This window comes from Hylobates moloch, unplaced genomic scaffold, assembly GCF_009828535.3.
Source record: "Hylobates moloch isolate HMO894 unplaced genomic scaffold, HMol_V3 SCAFFOLD_3, whole genome shotgun sequence".
Lineage (NCBI taxonomy): Eukaryota > Metazoa > Chordata > Mammalia > Primates > Hylobatidae > Hylobates > Hylobates moloch.
Window position 1 is genome coordinate 60,383,032 of NW_026652278.1, and position 15,835 is coordinate 60,398,866.

The following is a 15,835-nucleotide window of genomic DNA, read 5'->3' on the forward strand; positions in this document are numbered from 1 at the left end:
TCCTTTTGTGGCAATTGTGAATGGGATTGGGTTCCTGATTTGGCCATTGGCTTAAACTGTTGTTGTTGTATAGGAATGCTAATGATTTTTTGCACATTGATTTTGTATTTTGAGACTTTGCTGAAGTTGTTTATCAGCTTAAGAAGTTTTTGAGCTGAGAGTATGGGGTTTTCTAGATAAAGGACAATGTCCTCTGCCAGCAGAGATACTTTGACTCCCTCTCTTTCTATTTGAATCTCCTTTATTTCTTTCTGTTGCCTGATTACTCCGGCCAGGACTTCCAGTAATATTTTGAATAAAAGTGGTGAGAGAGGGCATCCTTGTCTTGTGCTAGTTTTTAAAAAGTATACTTCCAGCTTTTTCTTATTTAGTATGATGTCTGTAGAGTTGTTATAAATGGCTCTTATTATTAGGTTGGTGCTATTAAAGATAATGTCAAAAGCTGCAATTACTTTTGTACCAATCTAAATATTTTGAGATATGTTCCTTTAATACCCAGTTTTTTGAGAGTTTTTAGCATGAATGGCTGTTGAATGTTATCAAAAGCCTTCTCTGCGTCTATTGAGATAATCATGTGATTTTTGTCTTTAGTTCTGTTTCTTTGATGAATCACACTAATGGATTTGTGTATGTTGAACCAACTTGAATCTCAGGGATAAAGTTTACTTGATCATGGTGGATAAGTTTTTGAGGTGATTTCGTTTGCCGGTATTTCGTTGACAATTTTCGCATTTATGTTCATCAAAGAAATTGGCCTGAAGTTTTCTTTGTCATGTATCTGCTAGGTTTTGGTATCAGGATAATCCTGGTTTCGTAGAATGAGTTAGGGAGAAGTTCGTTCTCCTCAGTTTTTGAAGTAATTCTAGGAGGAGTGGTATCAGTTCTTCTTTGTACATCTGGTAGAACTCAGCTGTGAATCCTTCTGGTCCTGGGCTTTTGGAGGTTCATAAGTTTTTTAATTACTTACTGAATTTCGGAGCTCATATTGGTCTGTTCACGGATTCAATTTCTTCCTAGTTCTGTCTTGGAAAGGTGTACATGTCTAGGAATGTCTTCATTTTTTCTAGATTTTCTAGTTTCTGTGCATAGAGGTGCTCATAATATTCTCTGATAACTGTTTGCATTTCTGGGGTGGTCAGTGTTAATATCCCCCTTGTCATTTCTGATTGTGTTTATTTGAATCTTTTCTCTTTTTCAGATGGGGGGGGCACAGACAGCAAGTTTATTTGGTGAATGCTGACGGCAAAAATTATCCAAGAGACACAAGATCGGAAAGGTGCTATGACCAGAGAGTCTAGGGAGCCTTCAGGACAGATAAAAAATCCAAAACAGGGAAAAGCATGGGCTCTGGGGAGACTGGGAAGGTCCTCAGCCATTCGGCACCATGTGGATGAGCTCTTCATAGTTAATACAACCATTGTTGTCCCTGTGCCCTGCCCCTAGCATCTCTACTTCTTCCTCTGTCATCTTCTCACCCAGTGTGACAAGAACATGCCAGATTTCAGCACCCATGACAGTGCCATTTCCTTCCTTGTCAAACACTGAAGTCCTTTGATATAATCCTCATAGGTGCCCTGGTCCTTATTTTTGGCCACCACCATCTGCAGCATGGGCAGAAAGTGCTCAAAGTTCAGCACCTTCACATTCATTTCATCACTCGTGGAGTTCCCCAGGACTTTGGGCACCTCAGTGTTGGTGAATTTCTGGCCCAGGTCCCTCATCACGTCCCCACGCTGGCTGTACAGGATCTTGCCATCACCTGTTCAGTCAAACAGCTGGAAGGCCTCCTTGAACTCTGCAGTGTGGTCCTCGGTGAAGCCACACATCTTGATTGCTCCTCCTTTCTTTTTTATTAGTCTATCTAGTGTTATTAGTCTATCTCTTATTAATTTTTGTAAAAAAAAAAATAACAACTCTAGATTTATTGATGTTTTGAAGGGTTTTTCTTGTCTCTGTCTCCTTCAGTTCAGCTCTTATCTTGGTTATTTCTTGTCTTCTGCTAGCTTTGGCGTTTGCTTGCTTTTGGTTCTCTCGTTCTTTTAGTTGTGATATTAGGTTGCTAATGAGGTTTTTCCAGCTTTTTGATGTGGGCATTTAGTGCTATAAATTTCCCTCTTAACACTGTTTTAGCTGTGTCCCACAGATTCTGGTACATTGTATCTTTGTTCTCATTAGTTTCAAAGAACTTCTTCATTTCTGCTTTAATTTTATTATTACCAAAAAGTCATTCAGGAACAGGTTATTCAATTTTCATGTAATTATGTGGTTTTGAGATAATTTATTAGATTTGATTTCTAATTTGATGGCAGTGTGGTCCGAGAGATTGTTTGTTATGGTTTCAGATGTTTTGCATTTGCTGTGGAGTGTTTTACTATCAATTATGAGACTAATTTTGGAGTAAGTGCGTGTGCTGATAAGAAGATAGTATATTTTGGTTTTTTGGGTGGAGAGTTTATAGATATCTATCAGGTTCATTTGATCAAATGCTGCATTCAGCTACTCAATATCTTTGTTGGTTTTCTGTCTTGATGATCTGTCTAATATGGTAAATGGAGTGTTAAAATCTCCCACTATCATTGTGTGGGAGTCTAAGTCTTTTTGAAAGTCTCTAAGAACTTGCTTCATGAATCTGGGTGCTCCTGTGTTGGGTGCATGTATATTTAGTATAGTTAGATCTTCATGTTGAATTGAACCCTTTATGATTATGTAATGCCCTTCTTTGTCTTTTCTTATCTTTGTTGGCTTAAAGTTTGTTTCATCTGAAACTAGGATTGTAACCTCTGATTTTTCCTGTCTTCCATTTGCTTGGTAAAGTTTTCTCTATTCCTTTATTTTAAGCCTATGTGTGTCATTGTATGAAAGATACCAATGGGTCTTGATCTTTATCCAATTTGCCATTCTGTGTCTTTTAATTGGGGGCATTTAGCCCATTTACATTTAAGGTTAAGTATTGACATATGTGGATTTTATCCTTTCTTAATGGTGTTACCTGATTATTTTGCAGACTTGTTTAAGTGGTTGCTTTGCAGTGTCATAGGTCTGTGTACTTCAGTGTGTTTTTTTCGTGTCTTGTAGCAGTCTTCCCTTTTCTTATTTAGTGCTTCCTTCAGGAGCTCTTGTAAGGCACATCTGGTGGTAATGAATTCCCTCAGCACTTGCTTATCTAAAAAGGATCTTATATCTTCTTTGCTTATGAAGCTTAGTTTGGGCGGTTATGAAAGTCTGGGTTGGAATTTCTTTTCTTTAAAAATGTTGAATATTGGTCCCCAATCTCTTCTGGCTTGTAGAATTTCTGCTGGGAGTTTGCTGTTAGTTTGATGGGCTTCCTTTTCTAAGTGACCTGACCTGTCTTTCTAGCTACCTTTAACGTTTTTTCTTCCATTTAGACCTTGGAGAATCGGATGATTATGTATCTTGAGGATGATCTTATGTTGAAGTTTCTTATAAATTTACACATATATTAACTATATGACCCAGTAATTCCACTTCTAGATATTTAAGCAAAATAAATAAAAATTTATATACACAATGCTAGTTTTACAAGAAAGATCTCAGTGGACATATTCATGGTAAATCTAAACTGAAAATCCAGATGGTCACTGATAGGATCAAGCACAAACTGTGGTATATTAATAGAATGAAAAAATATTCAACAATAAAAAAGAACAACCTACTGAGGCTTGAAGCATGGATTAATCTCCAGAACATCATATTGGGTAAATAATGCCAGACACAAAACAATGAAAATTAAATTATTCAGTTATGGCTGCAGGCATTACTAATATAACTTGATAAAAAATTAGAACAGTGGTTGCCTGGGACCAGGGTTCATAGTGGAGATGGAGAAGAATAGGAAGGAAGGGTGGATTGACTACATAAGGGCACCAGGAAATTCTGTGGGGTAATGGCAATAGCCCATATGTTGACTCTGATAGTGGTTATACTAATATCTTATATATACATATATATATATATTTGTTAAAACTTATTGAACATTTCAATTACAATCTGTGCATTTCACTGTGTGTAAATAATATCTGAATTTTTTAAATTGAAAAATTAAATGGAGGTTAAACATTTTAGAATATTATTTATATTCTGTTCACCTGTAATATACGTCTTTAAATGTTTCCAGGGATAAAACTCTGGACTAAACAGAAGACAATTAATAATGGTATATTCCAGTAATTTTCTCAGATATTCATTTTATTTTATTTTATTTTTTCCACTGATAAATTTCAATAGTCAATACATAAGATGATTATTCATTATCAGTGGCATTCTTTTCATCTCTAAACCTATGAGATATACACTGATTAATGTTCAAAGATATTTGGATGACTTTGGACCGACCCTAGCCAATCAGTGATGATATCCAGTGATCAGCATGATTGCTCAGCCTATAATTGATCACCTTGAAATATACAGTACATGAGGCAATGTTGATTTACTGTCTCAGCCACTTCAGCACTTCTTTTCATCACCTAAGTGAACCTTGATAATTGATAGAGTGAAAAAGATTGAAAAACATGAAGGCTTAATCTCACAAAACAATTATTTTTAAAAATACAAATTATTCAAAATTTTCATTTTAAATTAATATGCCTAATTGAATTTTCCTGCAAATCACCTCAATTTATTTATATATTTCTCACTGACTCTACTCATATTTTTTCTCTCCTTCCTTTGTGTAGTCATGAAAAAATAGCTATATTGCTCTGAATAGAAAGCAATAAAAAGGTTTTAAGGTTTTCTTCCACAAAACTTACATACAGAGGCAGTATGTATAGTCAATAAGAGAACACTACTTAGAGTTGTATCACTCAACCACACCACTTATACAATATGTGTGATATTAGTTAATTTACCTAACTTTATGAACCTAATTTTCATCACAATTAAGATAATTAAAAAGTGCCTACACCATGGAGTTGTTGTGAGAAATTGCATGCTTAGTCCAGTGCCTAATAGCCTTAAAGCACATAACACAGTAAATATGTAAGTTTATTATTTTCTGCAGATTTCTTTGTTTTCAGGTTTGCAGAAAGCTCTTCTGTAATATAAGAATACCAGTCCAAATCAAAGATTTACTGAGAATATAGATGTTAAATTAGATTCTTCACACATGAAATAGATTAAATAATATTTTTGCTAAGACAAGCAAAGGCTTAAATGAAAATCAATGGAATGAGTTTTTGCCATACATTGCCTGGTCCACAACAATCATTTCTGCTCTGTTCACTGATGATTCTGAACTATCATTGCAGGGCAATTACTGTATATAGTAGATCTCAGTTCCTGTAGATGGCAATAAATGTTTTTGAATAAACAAATAGTTATATAGAGAAACAATAAAAAATACTCAAGGACTATGTGTGTATGTGTGTGCATGTATGTATGTATGCATGCATGTGTGCAAATGCATGTGCATGTGTATATAGTTTGGTTTTGCTGGAATGAGGTTTGTGTTAATAGTAAAATTCAGAAAACTGGGGCATCAACAGGTTGATTGATATTTTGAGTCTCTGGATTTTGTCCACGCTATTCAAGGGTAACATATTTTACTGCAAATTATTTCAAGTATTTATAACATGGTGAAATAATCTAAATAAAAGTATTGTAAAAATACATTAAAATCACATGCCTAATTTTTGAACTTTCAAAAGCATGGCTCTTGATGTTTAACCTGTTTGCTATACCTATAATGTAAAACTAAACTTACTTATCTTTTAAGAAAGACCATTAGTTAATTTGATCAGAAGAATACTATCAACACTGGGCAGCAAAAATTTGAAGCATTTTACAAAGACCCTCACAAAAACATTTTGCAGTGGACAAAAGGATTTCTGAATTTTATAGCTATAATAATAATCCATAGGTCTTTCTTATTTCTCAGACTGCCTCCACCTGCATATGACAAAAGCATATAAAATCCAATATGGGGAAAATATAAATCCTTTTCCTCAACAAAACCATCCAATTTTCTCATACATACGTAACTATCTATCTAATTACCCAAATGAGAAGCTTGGTATTTATTCTAGATGATTTTTTTCTCACTCATCCAACGACATAATTTCAGGCAATTTTATTTTTCAATAGTGTCTACATTTTCCCTTTTCTATTTCCTTTTTTCTCAATATCGTTCTATCCCTCCTCTTTCTTGCCCATATTTTTATTGCAAAAATAATTGGATAATGTTTAGTACTGACTTATACTCAACTACAAATAAAACCTCTTCCTAGCAATTTAATTAAAATTTTCAAAAGTTTAAAATAATATATATAATTTATGTTCTGTTTGTATGAAAATTAATAGACAAATGTATTTGTGTCTTGTGTGTGCTCATCTTCATTGGAAAAATATAGAAGGACACATATGAAACTGATTACAGTTACTTGTGAGAAGTATAAAGATAGGGTAAGTAAAGCAATATTTCTATCAGAATTCTTTATCTGTGTCATGTGAATGTTTTTACAGTCTAGCCCCTTAACTGAGATTAAGTTTAACAGTTCAGTGGATTAACTGATGTTTTTCCTTTCTCACATAATCACATTAAGTTATGGCCATAACAGTGTCCTGAATAGGTCATTCATTTGAGCCTGAGCACTTCTAGTTCTGCATGTTGACTCACGTACTCACCAGCAGTCACCTGTCTTTCCAGCAGTTACCTGTAATTGATAACTCAACTATATATTATGTTAAGATACAATATGACTGCAAAAAAAAAGAATTGCTTCAATGAAAAAATAAGTTAAATACTTTGAAAAACTAAATGAACAAGGGTTGTTAAGACATTTCTGTCAAATTTGGGATGAGTGATTCAACTAGTAGGAAAATGTATGGACATGTAAAGGAATATTCCAATCTTATCTGTGGATTACTCATATAGAATAAATTGAAACAGGTATCACAGGCTATTATGAATATGTATTATGCGGGTATCAAAATGCAGGTCTGCACAAAGAAGAGGCCTTGAATATACTCCTAAATTTGCAGAATCAAAGTACATTTATATTTTGACAAGGTAAAGTGTTTAATGTACATGTTTATTTTTTCATTTACCTCTCTTTCAACTAATCAGCAGACTACTATTCCAAACCATGTTAAATAAAAGCAGTTATGAAATATTTATCACTTCAGCATGTAAAATCAATTTTAGAAATATGTTGATTGATAATGCATGCTCAGCTTATGAATTAAAGTGTGAACAGGCCTTATTTTTAATAACTTGATACATGTATTTCACTTACAATTAATGGAAACGTCAGTGCGAAAATGTCAGAATATTGAGGAAAAATGACAGAACTGAACAAATATATTTTGAAGAAATCATATTTATTGTGTTTGATTCCTGATTTTGTTAATTTTAATTTGGAAAAAAATTATGAAATATGCCTGTATAATAAATATAGAACCTTATTTTATGTGAAAGAATAAGAGCAGAAAATTTAGAATCTATGTTTACTTTGTTTTGTCATTTTATTTTGAAATAATTTTAGATTTATAGAAAAGTTATAAAGACAGTTCAGAAAATTTCCATATTCCTTTAACCCAGCTTCACCCAATGTAAAACTTACATACTTATAACAATTATCAACACTAAAAATTAAATTGCTAAAATACTGCTAACAAAACTAAATGCATTATTTACATTTTGTCAGTTTTTCCAATAATACACTTTTTCTGTCCTATGATTAGTTCAGGATACTATGTGTATTTAGTTAAGACTTTTTTAAAAAAAAACAACCTTTTTTAAGGTTTAAGTATACATGTGCAGGTTTGTTATATAAGTAAACTTCATGTCATGAGGTTTGATGTACAGATTATTTCATCACCCAGGTAATAAGCATAGTACTCGATAGATAGTTTTTTGATCCTCACTCTGTTTCCACAATCAGTCCTCAAGTAGGTTTTGGAATCTGTTGTTTCCTTCTTTATACACATACGTACGGGATATTCAGCTCCCACTTGTAAGTAAGAAAATGTGATACATGGTTTTCTCTTCCTGTGTTAATTCACTTAGGGTAATGGCCTGCAGCTCCAACCATATTGCTGCAAAGGACGTGATCTCAATCTCTTTTATGGCTGCATAGTATTCCATGGTGTATATGTAGTATATTTTCTGTATCCAGTCTATCATTGATGGGCACTTAGATTGATTCCATGTCTTTGCTATTGCGGATGGTGCTGTGATGAATGGTGCATGTATCTTTATGGTAGAATGATTTATATTCCTTTGGGTATATATCCAATAATGGGGATTGCTCAATTGAATGATAATTCCATTTTAAGTTATTTGAGAAATTGTAAAACTGCTTTCTACATTAGCTGAACTAATTTACATTCCTAACAGCAGTGTGTAATTGTTCCCTTTTCTCCACAACTTTGCCAACATCTGTTATTTTTTGACTTTTTAATAATAACCATTCTGACTGGTATGAGATGGTACCCCACTGTGGTTTTGATTTGCATTTCTCTAATGACTAGTGATGTTGAGCTTTTCTTCGTATGTTGTTGGCCAAGTGTATGTCTTTTTTTTTTTTTTGAGATGGAGTTTTACTCTTTTTGCCCACACTGGAGTGCAATGGCGCAATCTCGACTCACTGAAACCTCTGTCCCCCTGGTTCAAGCAATTCTCCTGTCTCAGCCTCCTGAGTAGCTGGGATTACAGGCTAATTCTTGGTATTTTTAGTAGAGATGGGGCCTCACTATGTTGGCCAGGCTGGTCTCGAACTCCTGACTTCAGGTGATCCATTCATCCTGGCCTCCCAAAATGCTGGGATTACAGGTGTGAGCCACCACACTAGCTGTGTATGTCTTTTTTTGAGAAGTATCTCTTCATGCCATTTGCCCACCTTTTCATTTGTTTTTTGCTTATAAACTTAAGTTCCTTATAATTCTGAGTATGATACCTTTGTCAGATGCATAGTTTTTACAAGTCTTTTCCCCCATTCTGTAGATTGTCTGTTTAATCTGTTGATAGCTTCTTCTGCTGTGCAGAAGCTCTTTAGTTTAATTAGGTCTCATTTGTCAATTTTTTTTTGAGACAGGCTGGAGTGCAGTCACACAATCATGGCTCACTGCAGCCTTGACCACCTGGGCTCAATCAATCCTCCCACCTCCACATCCCGAGCAGCTGGGACTAAAGGTACGCACCACCACGCTCTACTAATTTTTGTATTTTCTGTAGACATGAGGTTTCATCATGTTGCCCAGGCTGGTCTCAAACTCCAGGGCTCAAGCAATCCACCTCAGCCTCCCCAAGTGCTGGGATTATAGGCATGAGTTCCTGCACATGACCCAATTTTTGTTTTTGCTGCAATTGCTTTTGATATCTTCATCATGAAATCTTTGCCAGGTCCTATGTCAAGAATACTATTTCCTAGGTTATCTTCTAGGGGTTTGATAGTTTTAGGTCTTATATTTAAGCCTTTAATTCATCTTGAGTTGGTTTATGTATATGGGGTGAGGAAGAGGTCCAGTTTTAATCTTCTGCATATGGCTAGCAAGTTTTTGCAGCATCATTTATTGAATAGGAGAGAGTCCTGTCTCCATTGCTTGTTTTTACAGACTTTGTCAAAGGTCAGATGGTTGTAGGTGTTCAGCTTTATTTCTGGCCTCTCTATTCTGTTCCATTGGTCTACGTGTCTGTTTTTCTACCAGTACCATGCTGTTTTGATTACTGTAGACTTGTACGTAATTTGAAGTTGGGTAACCTGATGGCCTCAGCTCTGTTCTTTTTGCTTAAGATTTCATTGGCTATTTGGGCTCTTTCTTGGTTTTATATGAATTTTAGAATTTTTTAAAATTCTGTGAAGAATGTCATTGGTGGTTTGATAGGAATAGCATTAAATCCATAAATTACTTTGAGCAATGTGGTCACTTTAACAATATTGATTCTTTCTATCCAAGAACATGAAATGTTTTTCCATTTGTTTATGTCATCTCTAATTTATTTGATAAGTAAATAAATTAGAGGTCTTTCACCTCCTTAGCTGTATTCCCAGATGTTTTATTCTTTTTTGTACCTCTTGTGAATATGATTGTTATTCATGATTTGGTTCTCATCTTAGATGTTTGTGTACAGGAATACTATGAATTTTTGTACATTGGTTTTGTATGCTGAAACTTTGCTAAGGTTCTTTATCAGATCAAGACACTTTTGGGCAGAGACTATGGGGTTTTCTAAGTATATAATCATATAATTTGCACACAGAATAGTTTGACTTCCTTTCTTCCTATTTGGATGCCTTTCATTTGTTTATCTTGCCTAATTGTTCTGGCCAGGACTTCCAGTATTAGGTTGAATAGGATTGGCGAGAGAGGGCATCCTTGTCTTGTAGTGATTTTCAAAGGGAATGCTTCCAGCTTTTGTATTTTCAGTATGATGTTGGCTGTGGTTTGCCATATACGGATTTTATAATTTTGAGAAATGTTCCTTCAATGCCTAGTTTGTTGAAGGTTTTTAACATAAAGGGATGTTGAATTTTATTGCAAGCTTTGCCTTTATTTATTGAGATAATTGTGGCTTTTGTTTTTAGTTCTGTTTATGTTATGAATCTCATTTGTTGATTTGCATATGTTGAACCAACCTTGCATCCCAAGTGTAAAGCCTACTTGATCATGGTGGATTAGGTTTTTGATGTACTACTGAATTCAGTTTGCTAGTGTTTTCTTGAGGATTTTGGCATCCATGTTCAACAAGAATGTTGGCCTGGAGCTTTCTATTTTTTTGGTGTATCTCTGCCAGATATTGGTATCGAGGTGATGCTGACTTCATAGAAGTCATGTAGGGAGTAGTCTCTCTCTCTCCTCAATTTTTTTGGAATAGTTTCAGTAGAATGCTACCAGCTCTTTTTTATATGTCTGGAAGAATTCAGCTGTGAATCTGTCTTGTCCAGGGCTTTTTTTGTTGGCAGGCTTTTTATTACTGAATTTTATCAATTTCAGAACTCTGTTCAGGTTTCTTCCTAGTTTAGTCTTTGGAGTTTGTATGTGTCCAGAAACTTATGTTCTTCTTCTAGATTTTCTGGCTTTGTGTATAGTGGTATTTGTAGTAGTCTCTGGGATTTTTTGTTGTATTCTGTGGGGTCAACGGTAACATCCCCTTTGTCATTTCTAATTGTGTTTATTTGAATCATCTCTTTTTCTTTATTAATCTAGCTAACAGTTTATGTGTCTTACTAATTTTTTTCAAACGACCAACTCCTGACTTCATTGATCTTTCATATGGTTTTTCACCATAAAGACAGAAAAATGCTGTAGCATTTTTCAGTATATTATGCTTTATTTAAAAATGCAATTCAGTTTTACAGATGTATCTATTACACTTTATTTATATTTGGATCCATTTTTAAGCATTGTGTATTTCCACTTTTTGGCTATTATAAATAATGCTATTGTAAACATTCATGTATACATTTTTGTATGAACATATGTTTTTATTTCATTTGATTATAGACATAAAAAATAAATTTCTGGGTAATATGATGTTTCATATTTTGAGGAACTGCCAAACTGATTCCAGTGTGGCAACATCATTGACAATTGTGGGGCATTCCCATCATTTTCCATCTCAATTTCCTTTAGTTTCTCTCTGATTTTAGTTTTCTCTCAGATTTTGGTTACTTCTTGTTGTATACCAGCTTTCAAATTGATTTGTTCTTATTTCTTTCATTCCTCTAGTTGTGATAATAGGTTGTTACTTTGAGCTCTTTCTAACTTTTTGATGTGGGCGTTTACTGCTATAATTATCCCCCTTAACACTGCCCTAGCTGTGTCCCAGAGATTCTGGTGTATTTTTAGTTTCAAGTAATTTTTTTATTTCTACCTTGGTTTCATTATTAATCCAAAAGTCATTCAGGAGCCGGTTATTTCATTTCCATGTAATTACATGGTTTTGAGCAATTTTCTTAGTATTGATTTTTATTTTCCTTGCACTGTGTTCCATTGTATTTGGTATGATTTCAGGTTTTCTGAATTTGCTGAGGATTGTTTTATTTGATTTTTGTGTGGTCAATTTTAGAGTATGTGCCATGTCCAGATGAGAAGAATGCATTGTCTTTTGGTTGCATGCTCTACAGATATCTATTAGGTCCATTTGGTCAAATGCCAAACTCAGGTTCTGAACTTCTTCTTTATTTTCTACCTCAATGATCTGTCTAATACTTTCAGTGGGTGTAAAGTTTTCCACTATTTTTGTGTGGTTACCTAAGTCTTTCTCTAGTTCTTTAAAAACTTGCTTTATGAATTTGAGTGTTCCTGTATTTGGTGTATATATAGGGTATTTAGATCTTCTTGTTGAATTGAGCTCTTTACCATTATGTAATGTTCCTTTTGTCTTTTCTGATCTTTTTTGGTTTAAAGTCTGCTTGTCTGAAATTAAGATAGAAATCCCTGTTTTTTTCTGTTTTCCATTTGCTTGGTAGATTTTTCTCCATCCCTTTTCTTTGAGCCTGTGGGTGTTATTGCATGTGAGATGGGTCTCTTGAAGACAGCATACTGTTGGGTCTTGCTTCTTTATCCAAGTTAAAAACTCTATACCTTTTAATTGGGGCAATTAGCCCATTTACATTCAAAGTTAGTATTGATATGTGCAGATTTTCCCTGTTATATTGTTAGCTCTTTATTATACAGACTTGACTGTGTGGTTGCTTCATAGTGTTACTGGTCTATGTACTTAAGTATGCTTTTGTAGTGATTCCTTTCCAGGTTTAGCATTCCCTTCAGGACCCCTTGTAAGGCAAGTCTGGTGGTAATGAAATCCCAGCATTTGCTTGTCTAAAAATAATCTTATTTCGCCTACACTTATAAAGCTTAGTTTGGATATGAAATTCTTGGTTTAAAATAATTTTCTTAGTAATTCAAAATATAGTCACAATTTTACTTCATGTCTCTTTAGTCTCCTGTTATCTGTAGTGGTTTTTTGGTCTTTTCTTGTCTTCCATAACCTTAACACTTGAAAAGAACAAGTCAGCTATTTTGTAGTAGGGCTTATCCATATTTTATCATGATTAGACTGGGATTACGAGTTTAAAAAAAACTACTACAAAGGTGAAGGGCCCTGCTTATCATATCGTATCATGGGTACAGAATATCAACATAATTTAATCCTGGTGACATTAACTTGAATCAATTGAGTAACGTCATCTACCAGGTGTTCTCCATTGCAAAGTTACTGTTTTCCCTTTCCATTCTCTGTATGTTAAAAATAGTCACTAAGTACAGTTTGCACTCAAGAAAAGGGGTATTTAAGTCCACTTGCTAGAGAGAGAAATACTAAATTATCTGTGGACCTAGGTGGGCAGATCACGAGGTCAGGAGATCGAGACCATCCTGGCTAACACAGTGAAACCACATCTCTACTAAAAATACACAAATTAGCTGGGCGTGTTGGTGAGCATCTGTAGTCCCAGCTACTCAGGCAGCTGAGGCAGGAGAATCGCTTGAACCCAGGAGGCAGAGGTTGCAATGAGCCGAGATGGTGCCACTGTACTCAAGCCTGGGTGACAGAGGAAGACTTCGTCTCAAAAAAGCAAGAACAAAAACAAACAAACAAATATTTTGTTCCTTCTTAACGTTTTGTCTACTAATTTTTGCATTTTTTATTTAGTTTGCCTGCGGCATTTATTTATGTGGTTCTTTTATCCGTTTATAATTTGGAATTATTTTGTAAGAAATAATTCATCCACATTTCTTTACTCAGTCATTTATATCAGTAGAATCATAGATATTTACTTTAGTCTATGGTCATAATCTAATATATAATATTTATTTCGCTTTCAAATTGTTCTAACATGGGCCATTAGGAAATTTTTCTAAATGGTTCATGTATTTTTTCAACATGCATCTGTTCTTTCATTTTTTGAAGAACTTTCTTTAGACCTTTTAGTTTTCTGACATTACAAAGTGCCCCAGGTTCATCTTATATTTCCCTTTTCCCACTCTACCTAAAACCTGCCATTTCTCCAAGGAGTTCTGGCTTTTTTTCCTGAAAAATTGTTTTGGAAATCAAAATCATAGGTTTACACAGCTACCTCCTAGTCTAGTCTAGTGTCACAGGGTTTATTCTAGTATTACTTTAGTAGTTATTTGTAGCTTCCTTCTCTGACAGTGATTATCTCATTCTCATTATCTACAAATGTTTACTTATTATTTCAACCTTTGTATACAAGAAAGATATTTTCAGAATTGTTATTATGTAAATATGTAAGAAATAAATTTAGCAACTAGAGTACAGTGTTTTTGTAGAATTCTTTTTGTCTGTGGAATCAAGTTGAACACAGTATTCCAAAGTGACTCAGGTCAGCTATTTTTTTCCAGCCCCTTCAGTGAGGTTATGTCACACATTTACAATACAGCTAGAATAATTTGTCACAGTCACATTTCACCTTGAGTTTCTTGGACTTTCTGTTTTTATCGTTTGTTTGCTTTTTAAATTTGCACATAGTAGAGTTCACTCTTTATGGTATACAGTTCTGCAGAGTTTGACAAATGCATAGAACCATGTATCCACCACTACAGAACTTTGCAGAACTGTTCCATTATCATTACAATTTATCTGTGTGATGACTTTGTAGGGAACATCTCTCCCCTCCCCAATCCTGGCAACCACTGAGTTTTTTTTTATTGTTCTCATAGTTTTGACTTTTCTAAATGTCATATAAATGGAATTTTTAAATATATAGATTTTTGTGTCTGGCTTCTTTTACTTATCAAAATACATTTTGAGTTACAATTTTCTTGATTCAATCAATGATATGTTCCTTTTTATTTCTGCCTGTATTCTGTTTTGTGAATATACTCCAACTTGCTTATCTACACACATATGCTGAAGGATATCTGGGTTGTTTCCAGTATTTGGTGACTAAGAACAAAGTTGTATACACATTCACATGGGCCTTTTTAAACAGATGTATTAAGATGTAATTCACTCATGTAAAGTATAAAATTTAATAGATTTTAGTATACTCAGAGTTGTATAACAGTCACCATAATCCATTTTAGAAAATTTCCATCATGCCAGAAAGAAGCCCCATGCTCATTAGCAGTCACTCCTTATTTACTCCTAACCACACTGCCCTAGGCAACCACTGATCTACTTGTGTCTCTATGGATTTACCTATCCTGGATATTGTATGTAATATATGGTCTTTTAAGTGGCTTTTTTCACTTAGTATAATGTTTCCAAGGATCATCCATGCTGTAGCATTTTTCAGTATATTATGCTTTATTTATAAATACAATTCAGTTTTACAGATGTATCTATCACATTTTATTTATATTTTGATCCATTGTTAAGCATTGTGTATTTCCACTTTTTGGCTGTTATAAATAATGCTATTGCAAGCATTTATGTATACATTTCTGTATGAACATATGTTTTTGTTTCTTTTGATTGTAGACATAAAAATAAATTTCTGGGTAACATGATGTTTAATATTTTGAGGAACTGCCAAACTGATTCCGACGCAGCCACATCATTGACCACTGTGGGACATTCCCATCATCTGTGAGACATTTCCATCATTTCTGTGTGGGTTACACTGGAAGATTCAATTCTGTTAATATATGGATTATTCTCAATTTAGTATATAAGATTAACATAATTATAATATAAATTTCCATCAAGTTTTTTGTGATTTTTAAAAATCTGATTATAAAATATTTAAGAAAAAATAAACTAGTATAGCTTTTTTCTTTTTTCTTTAAAAAAAGAAAAAGTTGGAGAACTAATACTTCATAATTTTCAGATTTACTGCAAATCTATAGTAATTAAGAAAATGTGATATTGGCAAAAGGATTGCACATATCAATTGACGTTACTCAATTG

The 15,835-nt window shown here is 34.0% G+C and overlaps 1 pseudogene; it reads right to left on the reverse strand.

The window, feature by feature from the left end:
• Positions 1-1,337: 1,337 nt before the first annotated feature.
• Positions 1,338-1,826, reverse strand: LOC116478859 (myosin light polypeptide 6-like; annotated as a pseudogene).
• Between the last annotated feature and the right edge of the window lie 14,009 nt (positions 1,827-15,835).